This window comes from Perissodus microlepis, chromosome 9 (genome assembly GCF_051167445.1).
Source record: "Perissodus microlepis isolate ML-2025 ecotype Zambia chromosome 9, ASM5116744v1, whole genome shotgun sequence".
In the NCBI taxonomy this organism is placed as follows: domain Eukaryota; kingdom Metazoa; phylum Chordata; class Actinopteri; order Cichliformes; family Cichlidae; genus Perissodus; species Perissodus microlepis.
This window is the reverse complement of record NC_140469.1, coordinates 31,945,363-31,969,697: the sequence shown is the minus strand read 5'-3', so window position 1 is coordinate 31,969,697 and position 24,335 is coordinate 31,945,363. Positions and strand designations below refer to the sequence as shown.

The window sequence follows — 24,335 nt, the reverse complement described above, 5'->3', positions numbered from 1 at the left end:
CGGGAAGCCCCAACACCAAGGAGGAAGCACATTAGGGAAGTCTCACCCACGTATTGGTTGCTTCGGGGGTGAGGGGGGAAGTGAAGATTGGGCCCCCGTAGGGTAAGCCCGCACTTCCACCTTCCATCCGATCAACTTTAGGGCGGCCAGGTGTGGGTGTGATGGACCTATGTGCAACCATGGGAAGGGGGAACCCTCCTGGTTACCTTAACTGCAAAGCTCACCATTACAGGACCCCAGCTGATGCCAACAGCAGCTGAGCCACGAGGCAGACTGAGAAGATGAACGCACGACAACTTCCACCAAATGGACATGACACAAGACCACATCTATCCTTGGATGAAAAATGCCTGATACAGATACGTGTTTAACAGGACCACAGAGAAAGACTGCTACGTCTGCTCGCACATGCCGAGCACATCAACATACCCAACCACATATGGGAAACACACTGGAACATGTGCACCAATTCTGATCTCTGATCACACCTTCAGAGTGACTTGTGTAAACTGCACATCAACATCAACATCCTCATCCAGGAAGAAACGCTCAACTTCAACAGTCAGACCACATGACTCAATCTGGGGAACCAACGTACCTGAAGAATTCAACTATGGACAACTGGACAAAAGGTACTCAACTCACTCTTCCCGTGGACAGGAGTCGGAAAACATGCTCTCGGAAGTGAGACACTGGACTATAGATTCGGTTTGCTCTTCAATGCATCCTGCAAGGTCAACGAGGGACAAAACCAACTAATGCAACACCGTGTAGCACTGGACATGATCCTGGCTGAGAAAGGAGGATTGTGTGTCTTATTCAACACCACGTGCTGCACCTACATACCAGATAATGTACATTCTTTAAACATGGCTTCAGATGCCATAGAGACTGTTGATCGGCATTGGAGTTTTATTTTATTCTATTTTATTTTATTTTGCTTTTCTTTACTTGTGTTATACCTTGTTTAAAGGCTGTAATCCCACAGATGAAGATCATGAAGACTTCTTTTCCTATTTGATAGATGAAGATGAAGTGCAACTAATGATGTAGTAACTGAAAATGTGAAAGACAAGTAGTTACTTACTGATGACTTGTACATTTCATTCTTTGACCAACAGGAGGGAATGTCAAAGGAATATTGTTTTTATATAATGTGATCAGCTTCATGAAATGTATTCTTTTATTGATCACTAAGCAAATGTCGACGTGACTTTTGACATGTACTTTTACTGATAAACAACTAATAGCTTCCTCTTTCTGTAAGAACATACAGATTTAGTAAAAAGGGGAACCTCAGCTCAGAGTTCTTAGAATAAGAAGCTATTTGTACACACACACGCACGCACGCACGCACGCACACACACACACACACACACACACACACACAGACATACAGACAAGTATAAATAAAGAACGCAGACAGTGATGAGACGCAGGTCGCAGATCGTGCGTTCATGACTGCCCTCGCGAGTAAAGACAACTGCAGTGTTTGTGTTTTCTAACTCAGGTGTCTCAAGCTGAAGAACTACGGGGTGATTTTTAGAAATCCCCTGTCACATATCCTCCCTGGTGAATCTGATGTGTCGGTCCACCGAGTTAATGTGATCCGTGAAATGTGGAACGTCCTGAGATTTGATTTTCACCCAGATGTCATCCACATATCTGAACCAATGGCTTGGTGGTGTTCCAGAGTAGGATAGCAAAGCCCTCTTTTCCACTTCTTCCATGTACAAATTGGGTGAAACTGGGGAGCCCGTGGCACACCCATGTTTCTGCCTGTAGTACTGACCCTTGTATGTGAAGTAGGTGGAATGAAGACACAGTTCCAATCTCTCACCTTCTCAGTAAGATCCAAGGTGTTCTCCAGAACACCTTGGATCTTACAATGCTGTGATTGCAGCAATTCTTCAACTCTGTGTGAATGGTACTCATGGCCACTGATCAATGGCCATGAAAAATTTAAATATTAATGATGATGAAACTGAGCTCACAGTTTATCGTTAGTCAGTGGGCTGGTTTCAGTCATTGTGCAAACGTACTGTGTATAAGGTTGGGGAAACCTGCAGTCAGCTGAGACTGAAGAAGTCACCAGGATGATGACGAAACATTTCTCCCACTGAAAACATGAACAGAGTCCTTTCCATACCTGATGCAGCATGGATCAAGACATACACCAATAACTGCACAAACTTCTTTGTTTCTTTTCAGTGCATTCATCACGGAGATTCGAAGTCGGCCAAGCTCTTTCAGTCTTTAAATGGGAAATTCTCAGGTAACACTGACACTGATGAAGTGAACACTTAGAACAACAGACGTGTCAACAAGGGAGTATTTGCTTACATGCCACTGATGCTTTAACAGTGATTTAGTCTTTTGATAGACATGAGAAATGTAAAACATCTGTGTGGCTGGGTGAAGCCGAGTAATGCTTCTGCTTAGATAACAGAGAGGGAAAATGAAAGAGTCTATCTTTCATCTAATAATAAATGTTTTCTTATCTTTGGAAATATAATTTTATATAAAAAGTATATTATAGATTAAAAGGAGAAGCAGGGACCACAAATGTTATTGTAATGATGAAGATTATCAGTTTGTAAAAAAACAAATCAGAATAATGAGATGTGCACCTCTTGATAAAGACCTGAGTTGGTTTAGTCTCAAGTTGTCAGCAGTTTTATGTAAAGTGATCGGTGTAAGCCCTGTTCTCATTCAAAGATCTTGAACTCAGTAGAAATTTAGGTCAGATCACTTTGAGCTTTTAAGGTGGCGTGTGAAGTTTTAATGCAAAAATGTTGATGCTTGTCTCACAGTCCTCCTCGTTCTTTCTTTCTACAGCAAATTTTATCTCTACCATCACTTACAACAGGTCTGTTATCTTGCCTTCTTCTTGGTTCTTTCCTTTGTTAGTTACTGTTAATGTCTCGGTTGACTGTCAGTTGGCAGGCAGATGGTACAAACATGCTGCCAGCGTGACTGTAGTTATTTTCCACAGTCAGCAGCATGACAGCGATGCATGACTGGTTTGAACTGCTTTTTGAAATACTTCACTGTGCTTGGTATAAAAAAAACAACTACATAGAGCAAGAAACAAAGGTGTGTCCAAAAATAGACCATATCTGAAAGATGATGTAGCCACACAACCTCTTTGTGGTGATAGATAATTGGCAAACCTTCTGGAGGAAACCTGGTCTTGTTAGGAGAGATGGCATCCATCCCACTTTGGATGGAGCAGCTCTCATTTCTAGAAATATGGACAAATTTATTAAACCCCCCAAAATATGACTATCCAGAGTTGGGACCAGGAAGCAGAGTTGCAGTCTTACACGCCTCTCTGCAGCTTCTCTCCTCCTGCTACCCCCCCCAAAAAAAACCCATCTCCATAGAGACTGTGTCAGCTCCCAAACAGACAAAAAACAAACTAAAAACCAGCAACAAACAACTTAAACATAAACAATCACAAAGAAAGAACAATACAGTATCCACATCTGAACCAAAGAGTAAAACAGTGAAATGTGGATTATTAAATATTAGGTCTCTCTCCTCCAAGTCTCTGTTAGTACATGACTTAATAATTGATCAACAAATTGATTTACTCTGTCTTACAGAAACCTGGTTGCAGCAGGATGATTATGTTAGTTTAAATGAATCAACACCCCCGAGTCATTCTAACTACCAGAAACCTCGACACACAGGCCGAGGGGGAGGTGTGGCAGCAATTTTTCACACCAGCCTATTAACCAACCAAAGACCCAGACAGACTTTTAATTCATTTGAAAACCTGATGCTTAGCCTCGTCCACCCCAGCTGTAAAACTCAGAAACCAGTCTTACTTGTTATCATCTATCGTCCACCTGGGCCTTACACAGAGTTTCTGTCTGATTTCTCAGACTTTTTATCTGATTTAGTTCTCAGCTCAGATAAAATAATTAGTGGGTGATTTTAATCCACCCACTGTTATCATCTTCAATGCCCTGTACCAACACAGAGCAGAGCAGCTATCTGAACGCTGCTCCAACAGAGGTCGATCATCTTGTTAATAATTTCACCTCCTCACTACGTACGACTCTGGATACTGTAGCTCCTGTGAAAACTAAGGTCTCTAATCAGAAGTACCTGACTCCGTGGTATAATTCTCAAACACGTAGCCTAAAGCAGATGACTCGTAATCTGGAGAGGAAATGGCGTGTCACAAATTTAGAGGATCATCATTTAGCCTGGAGAAATAGTTTGCTGCTTTATAAGAAAGCCCTCCGCAAAGCCAGAACATCTTACTATTCATCACTGATTGAAGAAAATAAGAACAACCCCAGGTTTCTCTTCAGCACTGTAGCCAGGCTGACAAACAGTCAGAGCTCTGTTGAGCCAACCATCCCTTTAACATTAACTAGTAATGACTTCATGAACTTCTTCACAAATAAAATTTTTATCATTAGAGAAAAAATTACCAGTAATCATCCCACAGATGTAATATTATCTACAGCTACTCTTAGTACCATTGATGTTAAGTTAGACTCTTTTTCTCCAATTGTCAGGGCTCTGTGTGCGGGCAGGCAGAGATGAGGATCCAAATGCAGGACTCGGAAAACGGAATGCAACTCAAAAACCTCAGCTTTATTGCTGGCAAGAAAACAAAACATGAAGTGAGGACTGAACACTGAGACCAAAAAACACACAGGCATAATCTGATGGTACGACGCAACACCGAGCATGGGAAAACACAGGGCTTAAATACACAGGGTAGTAATGAGGGAAATCGGCAACAGGAGGGAGACACAGCTGGGAGAGATCAGGGCTAACGAGACATGGGGAACAAAGCTGCACACACTAACATAAGACAAAGACTTTCACAATAAAACAGGAAACATGTATCACAACTCAGAGACACGGACTCAACACAGAGAGACAGAAAATGACACATGGAACTGAACTATACATGAAACCACAATTCCTAAAACATGGATAACAGAAACATGAAACTCAAATAATAATCATCACAACCACAACAAGAGAACAAGAAAACAATCCATGATGCAAAATGAAACCAAAACACAATAAACTCAAAATACTGGGTCCGACGGACCCAGAACCGTGACACCAATACGATCTTTCTGAGTTAACTTCAATAATTACTTCCTCCAAACCATCAAAGTGTCTTTTAGACCCCATTCCTACAAAACCGCTCAAAGAAGTCCTGCCATTAATTAATTCTTCGATCTTAAATATGATCAACCTATCTCTAATAATCAGCTATGTACCACAGGCCTTCAAGCTGGCTGTAGTTAAACCTTTACTCAAAAAGCATCTCTAGACCCAGCAGTCTTAGCTAATTATAGGCCAATCTCCAACCTTCCTTTCATATCAAACATCCTTGAAAGAGTAGTTGTCAAACAGCTAACAGATCATCTGCAGAGGAATGGCTTATTGAAGAGTTTCAGTCAGGTTTCAGAGCTCATCACAGCACAGAAACAGCTTTAGTGAAGGTTACAAATGATCTTCTTATGGCCTCTGACAGTGGACTCATCTCTGTGCTTGTCCTGCTAGACCTCAGTGCAGCGTTCGATACTGTCGACCATAATATCCTATTAGAGCGATTAGAACATGCTGTAGGTGTTACAGGTACTGTGCTGCAGTGGTTTGTATCAGGGGCGGAGCGTGGGGGTGGCTTACTGGGCTTAAGCCCGGGTTGTTTTGTCAGAAGCCCGGGGTCTTTTGGAGTGTAATTTTTTCATAGTTAGATGCCTGGCTGACAACTGTATAAAACAAAAAGTACACACAATATTCGAAGCACATAGTGCACACTGTGGGAATTTACGACTGTGCGTGAATCCCCCCTGATATTGGTATGATCCGAGCTCAGGCACTAAGCGACTGAACGAGAGGGCGGGGCAGCTGCTGCCTGTGAGTGCGCTGTTGGAGAAACGGAGCCAGCCATACTAAGGAGAGCTTAAGTTTGACCAGGTACCAAAGCAAATCATTCGTACCGTACAAATAATGTAAATATGACGGTGTATCACGAAAGATTGATATCAAACTGATCACTTGACCAATATTACGTTACTTGCTCTTCAAGTGAATCAACAAATGGCGAAATGAAAAGGGAGTCTTTAGGGAGTCTTAGCTTACGTGTGTTTACTTCATATTTGCAGTTCTTACCCTCCCCGACTAAATCGGTTTCAGTTATGTACTGAAATATAAGAATGGACATTAGAGGGTTCTTTCAAAGAAAAAACTCAGGTAAATGTTATTTTATATATTATGCTTTGTATGTTGTTCAGTATATTTCTATGCAAAACAAGAGGGATTTCAGTACACAGCAGGATATTCACATTTGTAACCAGATATTTACACTTTAGGGAGAAAACATAAAACATTTTTACTGTACAACATCAATTTAGAGTAAACTTTTGTTTTAGATAAATATTGAAATATCTTTTGAATTAGTTAAATGTCAGAATAAAGAGAGACAGAGCTTCTATTTTTATCACTTTCATCAAATTTAGGAGTACATGTACACTAAGTTTATTGTTAATTAATAAGAAAACTCCAGACGATTCCATTCTGAGCTGAAGAAGCTTCTGATTGGTTAGTAGAGTCCATGTGAGTAAATTGGTGGCACAGCTGTGGATGCATATAAGGCAAAACACAGAGCCTGTTTCTGTGACATGGGAACATCAAGAGATGTCAACCAAAACACCAGAAAAAGAACTGTGGAGCTCCATAAGTGTGGCTCAAGTTTGAATACAATTTGGTGCCATTTACAATTAAGAAATACAGATAGTTTCTCTCTTTACTCTTAAAGTTAACAAATATGTTTTTTATATTTATCAATCTAAAAAAATAAACATTTAGTCTGATTTGATGTTACAATTAAAAAAGTGTTTGTGTTTTTATCTGAAGAGTGTGTAAATATCTGGTTTCAACTGTATATTTGATGATTGTCTGCACAAAGAGGGAGAGAGAGGAACAGAGAGGGAGAGAGAGGAACAGAGAGGGAGAGAGAGGAACAGAGAGGGAGAGAGAGGAACAGAGAGGGAGATGGAGAATGAGGACAGAACAGAGATGAACAAGAGCAGGTGAGACACACATGTTAGTCAAATGGTTGTTTACCAAAAGTATCACCGTATCATAGGCCCTCATGTATCTTGTACCTAGTGTTTCTTTTTAGGTTTACTATTTTTCAAATTCTACATTTATTAAGTTATGCAGGCTTGTTTGCACAACAAGGCTAAATAATTATATAAACTTTTCTCAATCTAAATAGTGGACTTTGGTGGAATTAAAAAAACAAGTGTAGTGCAGGTCTATGATGATTTTTAGTGCTACTATCATCTAGTTCTGATTCTGGTTCTGTCTTGGTTAAATCCCAAGTAGTTCTGATTTTGAACTGTTGTAGTCCTGTTTTAATTCCGGATCAGTTCTGGGTCTGGTTGAATTGGGGTTTAGTCCACGTGTCTTGATGCAGCCCCGACTTTGCTCTGCCTTGCTGCTTAATTAAAAAACTAGTTTAAGGTGTCCTGCATATATATATATTTTTTTCCCTATATGAAGTCATTCTTTTTTGAACAAAACTCAAAACAGAGCCTATTAATCTTTCAGTCATTTCTAACCCCCCCCCCCCCAAAAAAAAATAAAAAATAAAAAATCCCACATGCATACTACCCTTTAGGGCTAAGCCCCGGGTGTTTCAAATGTCTGGCTCCGCCTCTGGTTTGTATCATATCTATCTAATAGACTCCAGTTTGTGCATGTAAATGGAGAGTCCTCTTCACACACTGAGGTTAATTATGGAGTTCCACAGGGTTCAGTGCTAGGACCAATTCTGTTTACATTATACATGCTTCTCTTAGGCAGCATCATTAGAAGACATAGCATACATTTACACTGCTATGCCGATGACACCCAGCTCTATCTGTCCATGAAGCCAGATAACACACACCAATTAGTTAAACTGCAGGAATGTCTTAAAGACATAAAGACCTGGATGGCCGCTAACTTTCTGCTTCTTAATTCAGATAAAACTGAGGTTATTGTACTCGGCCCTGAAAATCTTAGAAATATGGTCTCTAAGCAGATTCTTACTCTGGATGGCATTACCTTGGCCTCCAGTAACACTGTGAGGAACCTTGGAGTCATTTTTGACCAGGACATGTCCTTCAACGCACATATTAAACACATATGTAAGACTGCTTTCTTCCATTTGCGCAACATCTCTAAAATTAGAAATATCCTGTCTCAGAGTGACGCTGAAAAACTAGTTCATGCATTTATTACTTCCAGGCTGGACGACTGTAATTCATTATTATCAGATGTCCTAAAAACTCACTGAAAAGCCTTCAGTTAATCCAAAATGCTGCAGCAAGAGTCCTGACAGGGACTAGAAAGAGAGAGCAGATTTCTCCTGTTTTGGCTTCCCTTCATTGGCCTCCTGTTAAATCCAGAATTCAAAATCCTGCTCCTCACATACAAGGTCTTAAATAATCAGGCCCCATCTTATCTTAATGACCTTGTAGTACCATATCACCCTATTAGAGCACTTCGCTCTCGCTCTGCAGGCCTACTTGTTGTTCCTAGAGTATTTAAAAGTAGAATGGGAGGCAGAGCCTTCAGTTTTCAGGCCCCTCTTCTGTGGAACCAGCTTCCAGTTTGGATTCGGGAGACAGACACTATCTCTACTTTTAAGATTAGGCTTCAAACTTTCCTTTTTGCTAAAGCATATAGTTAGGGCTGGACCAGGTGACCCTGAATCCTCCCTTAGTTATGCTGCAATAGACGTAGGCTGCCGGGGATTCCCATGATGCATTGAGTTTTTCCTTTCCAGTCACCTTTCTCACTCACTATGTGCACTCAAAAAAAATCAACTAGGGCATGTGTTTGATTAGCAAAGCAGTAATATGTTTACACTACATGAAGAAATCATTTTTATGGGTATTAAATGATTCATTCTTTTTTGTTGAATATGAGTCAAAGAAAATTCTGATGAGTTAAATTCATTCATGGCAATCCAATGAGAATGAGGTCCATCAAACCAACGACTCAGATAGTGTCATGCATTGCACATGCTCCACGCCCACCAGATGCGGAAGAGTCCGTTGAGACGTTAACGAGCACACGTGGAGTTACTCCTTTGGTATACTTGACAGTAAGGTAAGTTATTCACATATCTCTTCATATATTTATTTAGATTAGGAGTGTGAGAGATAAATACTATTTGTTAAATGTTTTACCCATGTAGTGTGGTAACTTAGAGGAGCTTTATATATCAGGGAGTGTGTGGTGCCAAACAGTCACAATAATTGCATGTGCATTTTCTTTTTTTTTTTTTTGAATTCAGAATGATTCAGGTGGATCTTTGTTTGGGTCATAGTTTCTCTGCTCTCTGGTGCTCTGCATTAAGGCTGACTAACAGTCTTCACATTTCACAGTATGTAGATATTAACACAAATTCATCAAGAGTAATAATTTTATTTTAATTAAATAATTTCTCTCCTCAGAAATATGTCGCAAAATAAAGCCACATTCCCATGCTCTGAGATTCTTACACCTCCTCAACAATACATGGTAAGTTTCATATGTTTGACTTATTATTATTATTATTATTATTATTATTATTAGCAGTAGTAGTAGTATTGTTGTTGTTATTATTAATCTGTTTTTTTCTTTGGTTTTTGGCATCATGTTCATGTTTTTCAGATTGACAAGGAACTCCTGCGCATATTGACAGTACCGCTGCTATCTACATTCTTTTCTGAGCTAGATGATGGAGATCTTTAGAGGCAAAGGTGGAGGGCTGGAAGAAAAATGAGACACATCATGGGGACCATCTCCAAGGTGTGTGCTAAAATGGTTAGACCTGTGTTTAAGAACTTTTTATGCCCATAACATGCCAATTTTATGAGCAAAAATATCTATACATATGGTAGGCAAAAGTCCTAAGTTATTTTCATATTGTTATACAAATTATATAAGCGTCAGTCTGATATTAATAAGTAATTGATGAAGTCACATGGCTAATCTTGATCAAAATGAAAAAACAAACCTGTTTGGTTGCCTCATTTTGTGTCTGATTTGGTTGAGATAGATGAGTACTTGCCTTTTGGTCCTTCCAAACAAAGTATTCCTTTTTCGAACTGCTGCCTGAAAGCTAAATATTGTCATTATGGATTCCCTTTTTCCCTAGGATGACACAATACATGCAAGACGAGCATCCATCCTGAAGTCCTTGTGTGACTACGAGACTGCGACAAACTTGTGAAGGAATATACGGTGAGTTACATTCACAAGGTGTTCTGTGTTATGTAATTTAATGCAGGGATAATTTTGATATATGAAACAGCAAAATGTGACACCCTGTACAACTAAAACATATTGTAATTTTTCCTTGTTTTGTTTAATGTCAAATTTCTGAGGTGTGAAACCAGAGACATAGAATTTAGAATTTGGTAAACATATCAGCATATCCACGCTGATTGCTGAATTCCTTTTCTTTTTCTTTTTTTTTTGCATATCTAGACTCAGACAAATGTATTATTATATTTCACATCACAGAACACTGAGGCCACGCTGAAGCCATGGAACAAACTGTGATGGGAGTGTATGTCCTACAGCAGGAGGGTGTAGAGCCTGGAGATGACCCAGAGAACATCGGTGTCCTGATTGGAGGTGTGGAGATTCTCACTGGTTTGAGGAGCATTGCAATTGCTTGTGCTCTGTTATTTGGACCGATATACTGTCTGAACCTAAGCTACCCACCGGAGCTCAAATGCACTTTTGAAGTCTTGCAAAAGATTATCATGAAGCTGGATGGGCAGAGGTTTCAGATTCAGGGAAGCCAGATATTTTTCCATATTTCTGCAATGCAAATTTGTGTTTAGGGTTAGGGTTCAAAATTGTAAGTTATAAAATGTTCATAAGGACTTTGTGGTTTGCTCAGTGGACATTAGACAAAGATTGTTAGTTCATAAGTTAAAGTCTCATACACTTGCAGTTTAAACACTGATTCGTGCAAGATGGGCAATTGTTACAAAGGAAATGTACCCACAGGTTTTCACAAATTGTTTGAGTGGAGCAGTTGTTCTCAAACTTATTAAATGTTTTCTCCACACGTTAAATAGACTAAAGTTACCATTAATGGACACAGCCTGATTAAATGGAGCACTAATGAATGTATGCAAGAAACATAGTAATGCTCAATATTAAATTGTGTTAAAATTCATGCTTTTTCTTGCAATGCATATTTTACTACATTTTACCAAAGTTGCTTTCGGGATATTATTCTTTGTTGGCAAACTATTCTTCAGACTATTTTTCTTTCAGTCAGCATGTCTTGATTGTTCTGTGGTCTCCTACATGTGTTTCTGTTAAAGAATGATGTACCAGTTATTTACTCAGCTTGTGAGCTCAGTGATCTATTAGCTTTGAGCCACTCCAAATGTGGGCGCATTTTTAACTTCCTATAAAGTTAGATAATAAGGTTAGTATGAGACGGTTGAAGGGGAGAAAGCTGGGCTGAGCTGAGATCCTGCCAACTGTTTTAAGAAAGTTCAAGCAAAATAAAAGAGATGGTTTTGCAAGTTATCGTTTATGTATGTTTCATTAATTGAGTTAAAAGTAATGTTTACATAAACAATACAAACACTAACTGAAACACAATTGGTGTGAGTGCCACAGACATAAATTACATTTGTTAATTCAACAAGATTAACATTGGTGTAACAAACAAATATTTACTAGTTCATGTAACAAGACTGACTTTTGATGTGCCAAAGTGTTCAAACAATATAACATGAATTTAAATTAATTTAATTAGACTAACTTGGTACAAACATGTTAACTGAATAAAAGTCAAATTAATTGAATGTTAATGTGAATATTATGTTATACTTACAAACATATATCATGTTGAAACAACACAATCAAGATGGATTAATATAACATGATTTGTTTAGATGGAATATAAGTGGGAGGATAAAATTACGTTCATCCAATGAATTATTTTTTTTGAGTGTGTTAATAGACCTCTCTGCATTGAATCATATCTGTCATTAACATCTGTCTCCCTTCCACAGCATGTCTTTATGGATTTGGATTTGATCAACTGGTCTCTGAATGCAATTGACACCCCCTTCTCAACAAGAAGTCTGGGCTCGGGTGAGCCTGACTGCTGAAGATATCTACCTATTCGGAACCATGGTAACAGGGTTCTTGCTGATCGGAGCTGGCTTGGCCCTGGCTTATCGAAGAATTAAGGCAGCGGAACCGGCTGTTCAAACCCCCACAAGGCTGCCCGCTGGGATTGAAATGATGGGACGAGGCGTGAGTTTCTCAAAATGGGCTCATTGAGTCAGCACAGAGAAGATCTTGGAGAACGCACGGCTGCCGTGAATACTCAGAACAAGACCTCTGAGTGGAAAACTGGATTACATCTGGAGGGGCTAGCTCGAACAACACCTTTGAGCGCAAATTGGATCAAATCTTGGGAAGTGCACTGCGGTCATGAGTTCTCAGAACCTGCTCTTTGAGCAAAAAGAATGACAACATCACGGAACGTAAGTTTGGATAACATCATAGAAAGCTCACGGCTCTCCAACGGGAGATTGAGAGACCAGTGTTGGACTGTTGAACTGCTTTGAAATTCATATGAGCTGTTCGCACTAAAGTAAAAACCACCATCACTTCATGCGGAGACCCCTTCGGCACCAGCTGCGGTCTCAAGGCTGGAGCTGAACAAAACACCCTGATAACGACTGTGTTTAGACGGTTTCCCCCCATTCCATGCAAGGCCACCTGGGTTGGCTGGAAGACTGTTTACTTAGCCTGGCAGGGCAAAGGACACTGTCTCAGCTGAACTCTGGACACACACACACACATACACTGATATGCACACACTGATCCCCCCTCCCTTTCCAAACGCCTTCGATGCTTGTGCCCTACCGGGGAAGATGGCGGTCGACTGGACCAGCGCAGACATGCTGCAGGACCGGATGCGCTGTCTACACCGGCTCTCTCTCACCCTTTACCCGCCCCTGTTGCTTGTCTTGTGTTTCTATGGTGTACTGATAGTCATGTGCTTTTTGTGCTGAGGTGTTTTTTCTGTTATCAAACTGTTCTCCCACTAGGAGCTCAGTCTGAGTGGAGTTTTTTTTCTCCTCCTCTTACCTCATGTTATGTATTTTCGTTGTTTTTTTCCTATCAGCCTACCTCTCTGACATGTCTCCCCAATGTGATGTTTGTGTAAAGTTGGTCAGAAGGTTCCTTTGTAAGTGCGCATGCGCCATTAGCGTGCTGCCTGCTGTAACCCTAATTTCCTTCGGGATTAATAAAGTATTCTGATTCTGATTATCCTGTCTTCCTTCTCTCACCCCAACCAATCACAGCAGATGGCCCCGCCCCTCCCTGAGCCTGGTTCTGCTGGAGGTTTCTTCCTGTTAAAAGGGAGTTTTTCCTTCCCACTGTCGCCAAAGTGCTGCTCATAGGGGGTCATGTGATTGTTGGGTTTTCTCTGTATCTATTATTGTAGGGTCTACCTTACAATATAAAGCACCTTAAGGCAACTGTGGTTGTGATTTGGCGCTGTGTAAATAAAATTGAATTGAATTGAATTATTATTATTATTCATTAAATGTAAGGTTACACCTGAAAAAGCAGTTTAATCCACATGATAGTTTCTACTTTTCTTCTTTTAAAGACAGTTTTAAAGTCTCACAGTACTTAAATTCACATTAACAGTATATGTTTACAACAAAGAATCGTATTAAGATTCATTCAGTATATTCAGATGCAAACATGTTCTGACAGAATCTTAACAGAAGAGAACTGTTAGGTTTTTATCATTACAGTCTCTTAAAGCTTGTATGAATGCCATATGATGTCCTAAATCTTCCTGTACTTTACAATGCTTTTACAAAACTTTACATTTTTACAATTGATATTTGTAAATGTTTTCTATTCAGACAGAATTTATGCCCCAGGTCTTCAAATGATGTGATATCAAAGTCTGGAGGTTACAGATCTTGAACCGTGTCCAGTTGGACGGTGAATGAGGACCTCAAATGCAGACTCATGTGCAGACAGATGTCCAATGAAGCGATCTTGTTTTTAAGGGAAAACAGAATCCATAAAACATAGAAGCTCGTGGGGGAAACACAGGGAGGTAGGAACTACGGAAAAAGGGAAAACGGGTGGAGGGGAACAGGATGACACGACAAAGGACTCTGGGGAGACAAAGAGCGTGCTCCTATATTCCATTTCGCTGAGAGACATGACGTGGAAGAACCTGCATGGCTGCCATAATAAATTCTGAATCCTAAAGAAAGGAGAATCAGTGTTGTCGTTGCATGAAGGAAATTTTACCTAAGTAAGATGGATTTTATAGGCTATGATATCAATTTATTAAGCAGGGGAAATTATCGTGATGTTGCAATGACAGGGTGATCTACTAAGAGGGCGCTTTCATTTATTTACAGAGACACAGTCAGTTCACTTTAGTAAAAATCAGCGTTCTGCTCAGAGCAGCTCAAATTATTCTCTCTCTGCTACTACAAACTGCTCTGCTGTATAAAACTGAACTCCATGTGGAACAGCTGACCTGCACAATGTGCACAAAATGTTATTTACCGTCAGATCACAGATGTCCCAGTTACTATTGGACCATGTGGGTAAATGTGTGCATCGCGTTTCATTGTGCACATTACTGACCTAATTCTGTTAATAGCTGGATTTTAACAGTTAACAGTCAAAGTTTTACAGCACAATGGTGCTGTGCAAACAAAGCTGAGGTATTTTACTTTTCGTTTCTCTCTTACTCTTACCAGAATACTATTTGTTTTTCTAAACCATTGCTATAGTTCACTTCAACTTGTTCAGCTGGGGCAGTGGCACTACATAGTTTCAGATAAAAGCAGTGAGAGAGCAATAGGCTGGGTGGACCCTGGGCATGTGACCAGTCCACCACAGGCTAATACAACAGCACTCCTCTCATTCACATCTCTGTCCAGTTTAGAATCACCAGTTAATGTGACATGTATGGCTTTAGATTGCAGGAGAAAGCAAGAGCTACCCACACTTGGATTTCCTTCAGATATTCAGGCTTCATCCCACAGACCAAAAGCATGCATGTATTGTGCATGCTATAGAAAGTGGAGAGCAGATGGGGATACTCTCCATCTCTCCAGAGGAAAGATACAGATGAACATGCAAGGAGCAGAGTGATTGAAGGTGGATGAGTTTAAATGCCTGGAGTCAACCACCCAAAGCAAAGGACTTGGAGAGGGTCGGTGTGTCAGAGGAGGATAGGCTGAGATGATCCTCTGTGGAGCCCCATAAAGGGAACAGCTGAAAGAAAAAGACTTGAAAATTGTGTATGACGTCTGAATCACTTCATAATAAAAACAGGTCATAGCTTTCATTGTTTAGATTTCATGCAGAACAACCTTTGAAAACAGGACAGTGTGAAGCTCTAAATGATTTCTGAAGTGAAAAGTTGTTATTTTGAAGGAGAACTGTCATCAAATCAAAAACTTCAAATTAAAGTACTACAAAACTGTACACACTGTACTGGTGTGTTGTTTGTACTATACAGAAAAAATGCTAAGGATTATGCATGAACTTTGCTATTGGTTAAATCTGTGTTTATCACTGCATGACGTACCTTTCTGGAAAGTAGTGAAGAAAAGGTCACTAACCCTCTGGTCATTTTTCTTCACTACCCTTACCCTAACCCTATGACAACAAATTTTCTTTAGATTTTTTACAATTCTAACATATATTTTATCCATGAAATACAGTCACATTTTCTCTTTGTTCATTTCTTGAGTCTGGGTCAGAGTTTAAAGGTAAATTCAAGACAAACTAGATGCTTCATTGAACCTGTGAGAAAATGAAGAACAAGTCTTTACGTTGACAAAAGATCTTTGTTTCTTTTCAGTGCATTCATCACAGAGATTTGAAGTCTGCTGAGCTCTTTCAGTTTTTAAATACAAAGCATCAGGTAACACTGTTGTTCTAAGTGTCAGATGTATCAACAAGAGGCTGGGTGAGGCCGAGTAATGCTTCTGCTTAAGTACCAGAGAGGGAAAGTGAAAGAGTCTATTGTTCATCTAATAATACATGTTTTCTTATGTTTAGAAATATAATTTAAAAGTAAGATAGATGAAAAGATAAAAAGAAAGATTCATTTAAAAAAAAGGAGGAAGCAGGAACCACAGTGTAAGATGTAAGATGAGATTTAAGAGTAAGGTCAGTCTGTAAGAAAAAAAAATCACACAACGACTTACATTCCTCTTTATAAAGATCTGAATTGGTGTCACGTTGAAGGCAGTTTTATGTAAAACAATGCCTGTATAATGTATAATTTTCCACTTTCTTTATTGAATAATGGAACTTTAATTAGTCGACGATATGGGGAGTGCCTCTCATTCCAAGAGACTGAGACGATGCTGTGCTTCTTTCATCTGCTTTGTTCTATGACTTACGTCGGGAAGTTCAGGTCAACATGATAAAGCCTTTGCCTCTGGCTGGATAATTAGAGATTACACAATTTATTTTAAGTTAAGTTAAGGACTGTTCAATGTTACATTTTGTGAACTGGCAACAGTGCAGTTTAAACATTCACTGAACCTACAGTATCTACACCTGTGTGGCAAATGTGTGGTAAAGACACAGATAATGAAATGTAATTATTAATAGAATATACATCATGAGAAACGAAAGCTGAAATTGATTCAGTTTAGTACTTTTCTCTGTGCTCTGTGATTATAAAGGCCTTAAATTCTGTGATGTATACTGTAAATGATTTTCACAGAGGTCTTAAAGTAGTTAAATCACTGCTGATAGTCTGGTTGTTTATATTTTCACATGTTTTTGTGTCTGTAAGGCTGTTTGATGATGATTTGGACTCCTCTGGGAGATGAGGACACACCCACATCTGTTCCATACTGCAGCTCTGAGTCAGCTTTGGGGCATCAGACGCACACTGGATCCATTAAGCAGTGTTTAGCATCCCTGTTAAGAATAACTGACCTTTGCAAATAAACAACAGCTAATAAGATGAGATCAAAGTATTTTATGTGATGTATTGACATAAATGACAGAAGAAAAAGGCTATGTATAGCATGACTACTCAATTACACACCAAGGTGGGCCAGGACCGGATTTAAAATAGCCTGACAATGATATAATACATGTTAAAGCCAAACAGTTTAATCAACGTAGCCCGGAGAACATTTGCTAATAAGATGAAGTTAGCTAAGTCAGCTATCTCATCGTAGCAAAAAAAAGCACCACCTACCGTTCTTTATGCAACTTCAAATGTCGGACAAAGTTGGAAGTTGTTCCATCTCCATCTGTGATTCTCTTCTTGCACGTTTTTTGTTGACTACTTCATAGTTTATGTACCCGAAAGAAGTTACTCTTGGCAGCATTTTTGGTTTGAGCGTTTTTGTTTTTTGTTTTTAAAATCTGGTTAATTTGATTGGCTGTGCTACAGCTCACGCTCACATACACATGGAGGTAAGAATGAATGAATAAATAAAATGAATTAATGGTCCGCACTTTTTATAAAATATGTATGTTAAATTTTAGATTTGGGTAAAATATCAAGTCTTTTCATGTAAACAGGTTCAAGTCCAATTCAAGCCCCAAGTCACTGGTGTAAAAGTCCAAGTCAAGTCACAAGTCTTACAACATTTTTTCAAGTCAAGTCTAAAATCATAAAATTAATGACTCGAGTCCACACCTTTGGTAAGAAGTGCTGTGGGTGTGTGTATAACAGAGAGTGATGGAAAGAGATGTGTTAAAATGTAGATAGAAGAAGAAGAGAGGGAAAGTGTTAATGAGCAGTGATGAAAATGATATTAAATATATGTCTTAGTGTGTTTGTACAGGTGGCTACGGAACTGGATCAACGTCCTCCACAAGCAAAGAACAAAATGATAGCTTAACATAATTGGAACCACATCAGCCGTGTTTTGGCTGAATATTCACAGCTTCACCTTCATGTACACCTCACACTGAAGAACAAGCTTCGAGGACAATCAATCTCTCCCTGAAGACAAAATGCTGTTCGAGAGCAACGGCGTCGACTTCAAGAGTCAACAAGGCGAACAGACAGCAACACTGCCCTAAACCTTAAACCTTAAAGGGTTCAGCAGCATGTACAAATGCCATTGTGGATGGAAGCATGTGCTCCCAATCGCAAGCTGAGAGGTTCACCTGCAACATCACTGTGTGTGAATGGACTTGTGAAGACTGTCTGAGTTTCACATTTGTCATACTGGGAGTTGAAATGGCAAAGGAAGAGACTGAAAAGAGTGAAAGACAAAAGGCAAAGCTGAAGAAGAACGGCCCACTGGCCTCTGACACGCCACAACCGTGAACTGCTGCAGACGTGGGAGAGAGACAGAAGCTGTGAGAAGTGGGACCATGGAGGAGAAATGAAGGCTGTTGTTGTTAATGTGAGAGCACATGAAAATTAAGTTGGAAAACTGTGGCCGACTGTCTTGTGGAGATTTGAGAAAGAGTCCGTAGAATCGCAACAAAGGTAAAAATAAAACGCACACAAACACACATAAACAGAGAAATGTGAAGGAAAGGCAGCTTTAAGGACATGCCCTGCTGAATCTGCAGCTCCACTGCACACACATGCATTAAACCTGCCTACTAACACACACACATGCAATGAAGATCAGCTTGTTATCTCTCATCAATGTTAAAATTGTGTAAATTTAACAGACACTTGTTATCAAATGCTGAGTGTATCCACTGCTGCCAATTAACTCTCCAGATTGCAGGAAAAGAGTTTAACTTTTGTAAAAGTGACCAGTTTGACCAACCAGTGATCAGACAATAAATGTAGTTGTTAACACAGTAAATTGTGAGATGCTTTCTGATTGATTGGAGCTACACAAGTGATTCAGTGTATGAAGGAAATTCTCTTTTGTGATAATTTTTTGAACATGCATTTCCGGGTGGCACGGTGGTTAGCACTGTTGCCTCACAGCGAGAAGGTCCTGAGTTCAATTCCGCCATCAGGCCGGGGTCTTTCTGTGTGGAGTTTGCATGTTCTCCCTTTGTTTGCGTGGGTTCCCTCTGGGTACTCTGGCTTCCTCCCACAGTCCAAAGACATGCAGTTTGTGGGGATAATTGAACAATCTAAATTGCCCATAGGTGTGATGATATATGACTACTATGGTTTTTATGTAATTGTGCACTTAGGGAATACCTGTCAACTTTCGTCCCTCTGGGGGTGATATTTTGTGATTTTATAATTAGCTCTCTTTAAGCAGACCTGCAAGATTGGAATTAAAAGCGCTATAAAACATTTAATTGAGAGCAAATACAAGGTGAGCTTCTCTAGATTAGATGGGTTTTGGAGGAAATTCACCTACCTAGGATGCTGACCATATTAGATGCTAAGTCCTGTGTTTAAAAGGATTGTAGCGATTCAATCCATTTCAAAAGCAGTAAGAATTGTTTTTATTTTTGGAATGATGTACAATTGCTGTCAGTGAATACTTAAATTAGTGCGCAGTTTTCCACTATCACCAGTGATTGGTATGAATGCATGTGAGTGGACTGTGACTGGACTGATGATGTGGACTAAGTGTGACTGACTTGAAATTGAGAAGACGGTAACTATTTTAGGATTAATCACTTCTAATGCCTAATCCACCCAAACAGTGAAAAGGGTGGATGTCTGTGGGGCTTTTTTGTTTGTTTTTGCAGGGCAGGAGGATGACAAAGCCCAGAGAAGGGCAGACTGTAGGACTGTGTGCGGGCCTTGCAGACTTAACCCTTTAGCTGCTACTTTTCTGTGTTGCTGATTTTGTGTGAAGGAAACTGTGTTTTACTGGCTGCTTTTTGTTTACAGTATCACAATGTATTGTTGGGAAATGTGAAATGTTACAGTGGGAAAATGTAAATATTCATATTTGTAAAGTGTTTTGTAAATTTATAAGTGGCTGTTATTTTGTTGGAGCTTGGACCCAGCTGAATGATTACCACCCTGTGGCCCTCACGCTGGCAATCATGAAATGCTTTGAGAGACTAGTCCCCCACCAGAGAGCGTTCGACCCCCACCAGTTCGCATACCGCGCAAACAGATCCACAGAAGACGCCATCGCCACAGCCCTCCACGCTGTGCTGAGTCACCTAGAGCAGCGGCAGAGCGACATCCGAATGCTCTTCGTGGACTACAGCTCAGCCTTTAATACAATCATCCCGGACATACTCATCACCAAACTGGTCACTCTTGGCCTCCGTCCCCCCACATGTGCCTGGATAAAGGACTTTCTCACAAACCGGCCCCAGACTGTAAGGCTCCTCCTTCATCTCTCCTCCACTCGCACACTGAGAACCCCACAGGGCTGTGCGCTGAGCCCTCTCTTGTATTCTCTCTACACCCACGACTGCAGTTTAACCCACAACAACAATCTCATCATCAAGTTTGCTGATGACACCACGGTAGTCGGACTCATCTCAAAGGGAGACGAGGCAGACTACAGAGAGGAAGTCCTGAAGCTGGCAGCCTGGTGTTCAGAGAACAGCCTGGCACTGAACACTAAGAAAACCAAAGAGCTCATTGTCGACTTCAGGAGACACAGCACTGACTTAGCCCCCCTTTACATCAACGGGGAGTGTGTGGAGAGCATCCACACCTTCTGGTTCCTTGGTGTCCTCATCTCTGCTGACATCTCCTGGACAGACAACATCTCAGCGGTCGTCAAGAAGGCCCAACAGCGGCTGCACTTCCTGAGGGTCCTCAGGAAGCACAAGCTGAACTCCAACCTGCTGCTGACCTTCTACCGCTCATTCATTGAGAGCCTGCTAACCTACTGCATCACGGTATGGTACGGCAGCTGCACCAAGGCGGATAGAGCGAGGCTTCAGAGTGTGGTCAAGACAGCACAGAAGATCATCCCACCCTGGTTTCAACATGTTCAGCCTGGTTCCCTCAGGGAAGCGCTACAGGTGCATCAGCACAAAAACCCACAGACTCAAAAACAGTTTCTTCCCTAAAGCCACCCTGAACTCACACATGCACCGATAACACCCCCCACCACAATTTCTTTAATTTTCTTTTTTTTCCCCATTTCCTCTATGAACCACCACTGTGCAATACCAAATACCAACACTATTTATTACATATTACTTTTTACACACACTAATACTGTCACTCGGTCTGCATATTTTCAATTGCACAACATTAATCGTCTCTGTTCTTTTCTCACCCCACATACCACTGCCATTCTTGTCCATAGCCTTGTTACTTCCCGGATCCATTATTGTAATTCGCTTATTTTTGGTCTTACTCAGAAATCCATCCACAAGCTCCAACGCGTCCAGAACTCTGCTGCCCGTACTATCACCCCTTCTATCCACCACATCACTCCTGTCCTGCAGCAGCTTCATTGGCTCCCGGTCAAATATCGCATCAATTTCAAAATGCTCCTCTACACATTTAAGGCTATTCATCATCTCTCTCCTCCATATCTCTCTGATCTGGTTCAGATCGCCGCCCCATCTCGGTGTCTTAGATCTTCTTCTTCCGTTTCTCTCTCTGTCCCCTCCCCCCATCTTGCCACCATGGGGTGGGGTGGCTGTAGCTCAGGTGGCAGAGCAGGTCAGTCACTAACCAGAAGGTCAGTGGTTTGATCCCAGTCTGCATGCCAAATATCCTTGGGCAAGATGCTAACCCCATGTTGCTCTCCGATGCATCCATCGGAGTGTGACTGAATGTTAGATACTTAGAAGAAGTGATTGGGTAAATGAAGTAGTTGAATAAAGTGCTTTAAGTGCTCAGATGGAGTAGAAAAGTGCTATATAAGAACCAGTCCATTTACCATGGGAAGCAGGGCTTTCAGCTGCTCTGCTCCCCCACTCTGGAATTCCTACCTTCTGATTTAAGAAATATCTCTTCTCTCTCTTTAAGTCCCAACTCAAAACTCACTTGTGCAAAATAGCTTATCCCACATAACCTCTCCACTCTGCTATTTTAAATTTGTTTTATATCTTATGCTTTTATGATTGTGTGAACTGCTTGCTTTTTTTGTTGCTTTTATTATTCTACTGTGTACAGTGTCCTTGAGTGTTCTGAAAGGCGCTTTCAAATAAAATGTATTATTATTATCATTATTACTGTTTGATTGACTAATAGTCTTTTATTCTGTATGTTGTAGCTCTTACGGTGTGTTCACATACACGGCTGTTTAATAAAAGGATTGTGAACCATCAGTTTGAGAGACCATCTTTTCAACTGGGGATGCTACAGAAAATGTGTATTCAATGTGAAACACATACTGTGTTAAAATCAGTATCCCTCCTTTCACAGAAAAGGAGGGTTGACCACATGATTTACAGCAGCACCTCTGGAATCTGTTGATCCAGGCCCGACCTGCGAGGATACACCACTGGTTATTATTTATTTTACTCTCTAAGGGTTTTGGCATCACACAGGCAGACATGAGCGAAATGAAGCAGGTTGTGCAGTGATTACAGAACATCTTAGTGTGGGGCTCATTATCATATCACTGTTGAGCTCATAGTGTGAAAACAAGTGAGTGACATTACTTAAGAAAAGTCACTGGTTACAATCATTTTGATTAAACACATGGGATGATCCATGATTTGGGCAAATTATGGTAACAGTAGTGTTTTAATGATTTGGGGAAATAAACTGCACATGGCACACTTGTGTCTGTGGTGTTGGATGCCTTATTACTCCTATGACCTTACAGTTTGCAAGTGTGAAGTTTGTATTTACTCACTGATTTTGGTTTTTAGGTAATTGTGGTGTGCAGGCCTCAAGAGGAGCCAAGAGTTAGACACACTTAACATGACGTTAATACTAATTATATTCTCTAACACAGGGTTTACTGGGCTGGAGCGAAGTTACTCCGCAGGAGAAGCCCTGATGTTGTCTCTGATCTAACTAACCTTTTTCTTTTGTTATTCTCCTAGTTCTGATGAGTTGACTCATGGGAGAGACCATGTGCCAAAAGGAGGGATTCCATGTTTGTCCAGGTTTAACATGAAACAATGCTTTCTATATTTTCCATGAGTTTTTTCATGATGATTTTTCCATGGCTTTTTGTGGGATTAACAGTTCATTTACAGGCAATGTTCCCTCTAAGCTGCGCACGTGCGCAATTGCGCACTGCTGGCACGGTCTCTGTGCAGAAAAAATCTGCATTGCGCAAAAAAAAAATCTAACCTGAATTGAAATTAAAATTAAAACTTTAACAATTCTGTTTTGCAGTGTTAGTCAGTGACTGGCTGCTCCCGTATGGGATCAGAACGATGCCACTTTATCCCATAGTCCAGCCAATGATGCGATTCACATTCATATATACGCAGCTAATCAACGTGGCTGACAGGCTATGACAGCGTCCTTATGTGCCGACACCGGTGTTTTAGCGAGCAAAGCGGCTGATGTGGAGTGAAGCCACGTTAATGACAACGTGTACAACCAATGGAGATGTGAGCAGGACAGACGAACAACTGACGGAAAAAGTGTGGACTTTATACCAGTTTTTAAATTGTGTTGATCGGCCACGTAAAACCAGAGTTATGATAAAAATATCTGCAATGTTTGGTTTTCTTCCTGAATACTGTCGTTGTTTATATTTACTGCGGGAAGAAACATTTTATAAGGAAAACGCTCTCCGCCTGTGAGCAAAACCAAAACACCTCCACCCTTTCCCATTGGTCAAAAAATGTACCATGTCGACCAATCAAAACATGGCATTTAGTTGTTAAGAAACGGGAGGAAGTTTTAGGAGTGATGGCGTGTTTTGAGATGTGAGAGATTTGCCACGTTTAGCGCAAATCTTGTGTAGTTAGTGTGTAGTGTAGTCAATAGTTTTGTTGTGTGTGTCAGAACAATGAGGCGACTGCTGAATGTTACAGGTGTTACAGCAGTGATACATCTGCTGCTGTCAGGCCTGCAGGTATCAGGCTGTAGTTCTCCTTCATCTCATAGTGGACAGAAATTATTTTTTGGAGTGACACAAATAATTTGTGTGGCATCAGATTTGATGCAGAACAGCTGATTGTTCTGTAAATAGTTTGAAATGTTTATTTAAAAAAACGCCTTGGCTGCATTTTTAGGTAAACAGCTGCAAAAACTTTGTTGTTTGCAAAACTCAGTTACTTTTTTGAAGAATTAACTATATAATTAATTGCCCAACATTGGTCATTATTTACTGTATGTATCAGATCTGCACACTGTTAGACCTCTGCCTCACCACCACATATTTAAAATACAACGAGAGTTTCTATCGACAAAAACATGGCTGTGCCATGGGCTCCCCCGTGTCACCGATTGTAGCAACCTTTAC

General features: G+C 40.4%; 1 long non-coding RNA gene across 1 annotated transcript; it reads left to right on the top strand.

The window, feature by feature from the left end:
* The first annotated feature begins 9,332 nt into the window (after nucleotides 1-9,332).
* Nucleotides 9,333-13,333, top strand: LOC146380869 (uncharacterized). The gene is made up of 6 exons (XR_014801390.1): nucleotides 9,333-9,424; nucleotides 9,495-9,561; nucleotides 9,694-9,831; nucleotides 10,181-10,266; nucleotides 10,549-10,662; nucleotides 12,069-13,333. It is a non-coding gene; the product is annotated as an uncharacterized LOC146380869 (long non-coding RNA).
* The last annotated feature ends 11,002 nt before the right edge of the window (nucleotides 13,334-24,335 follow it).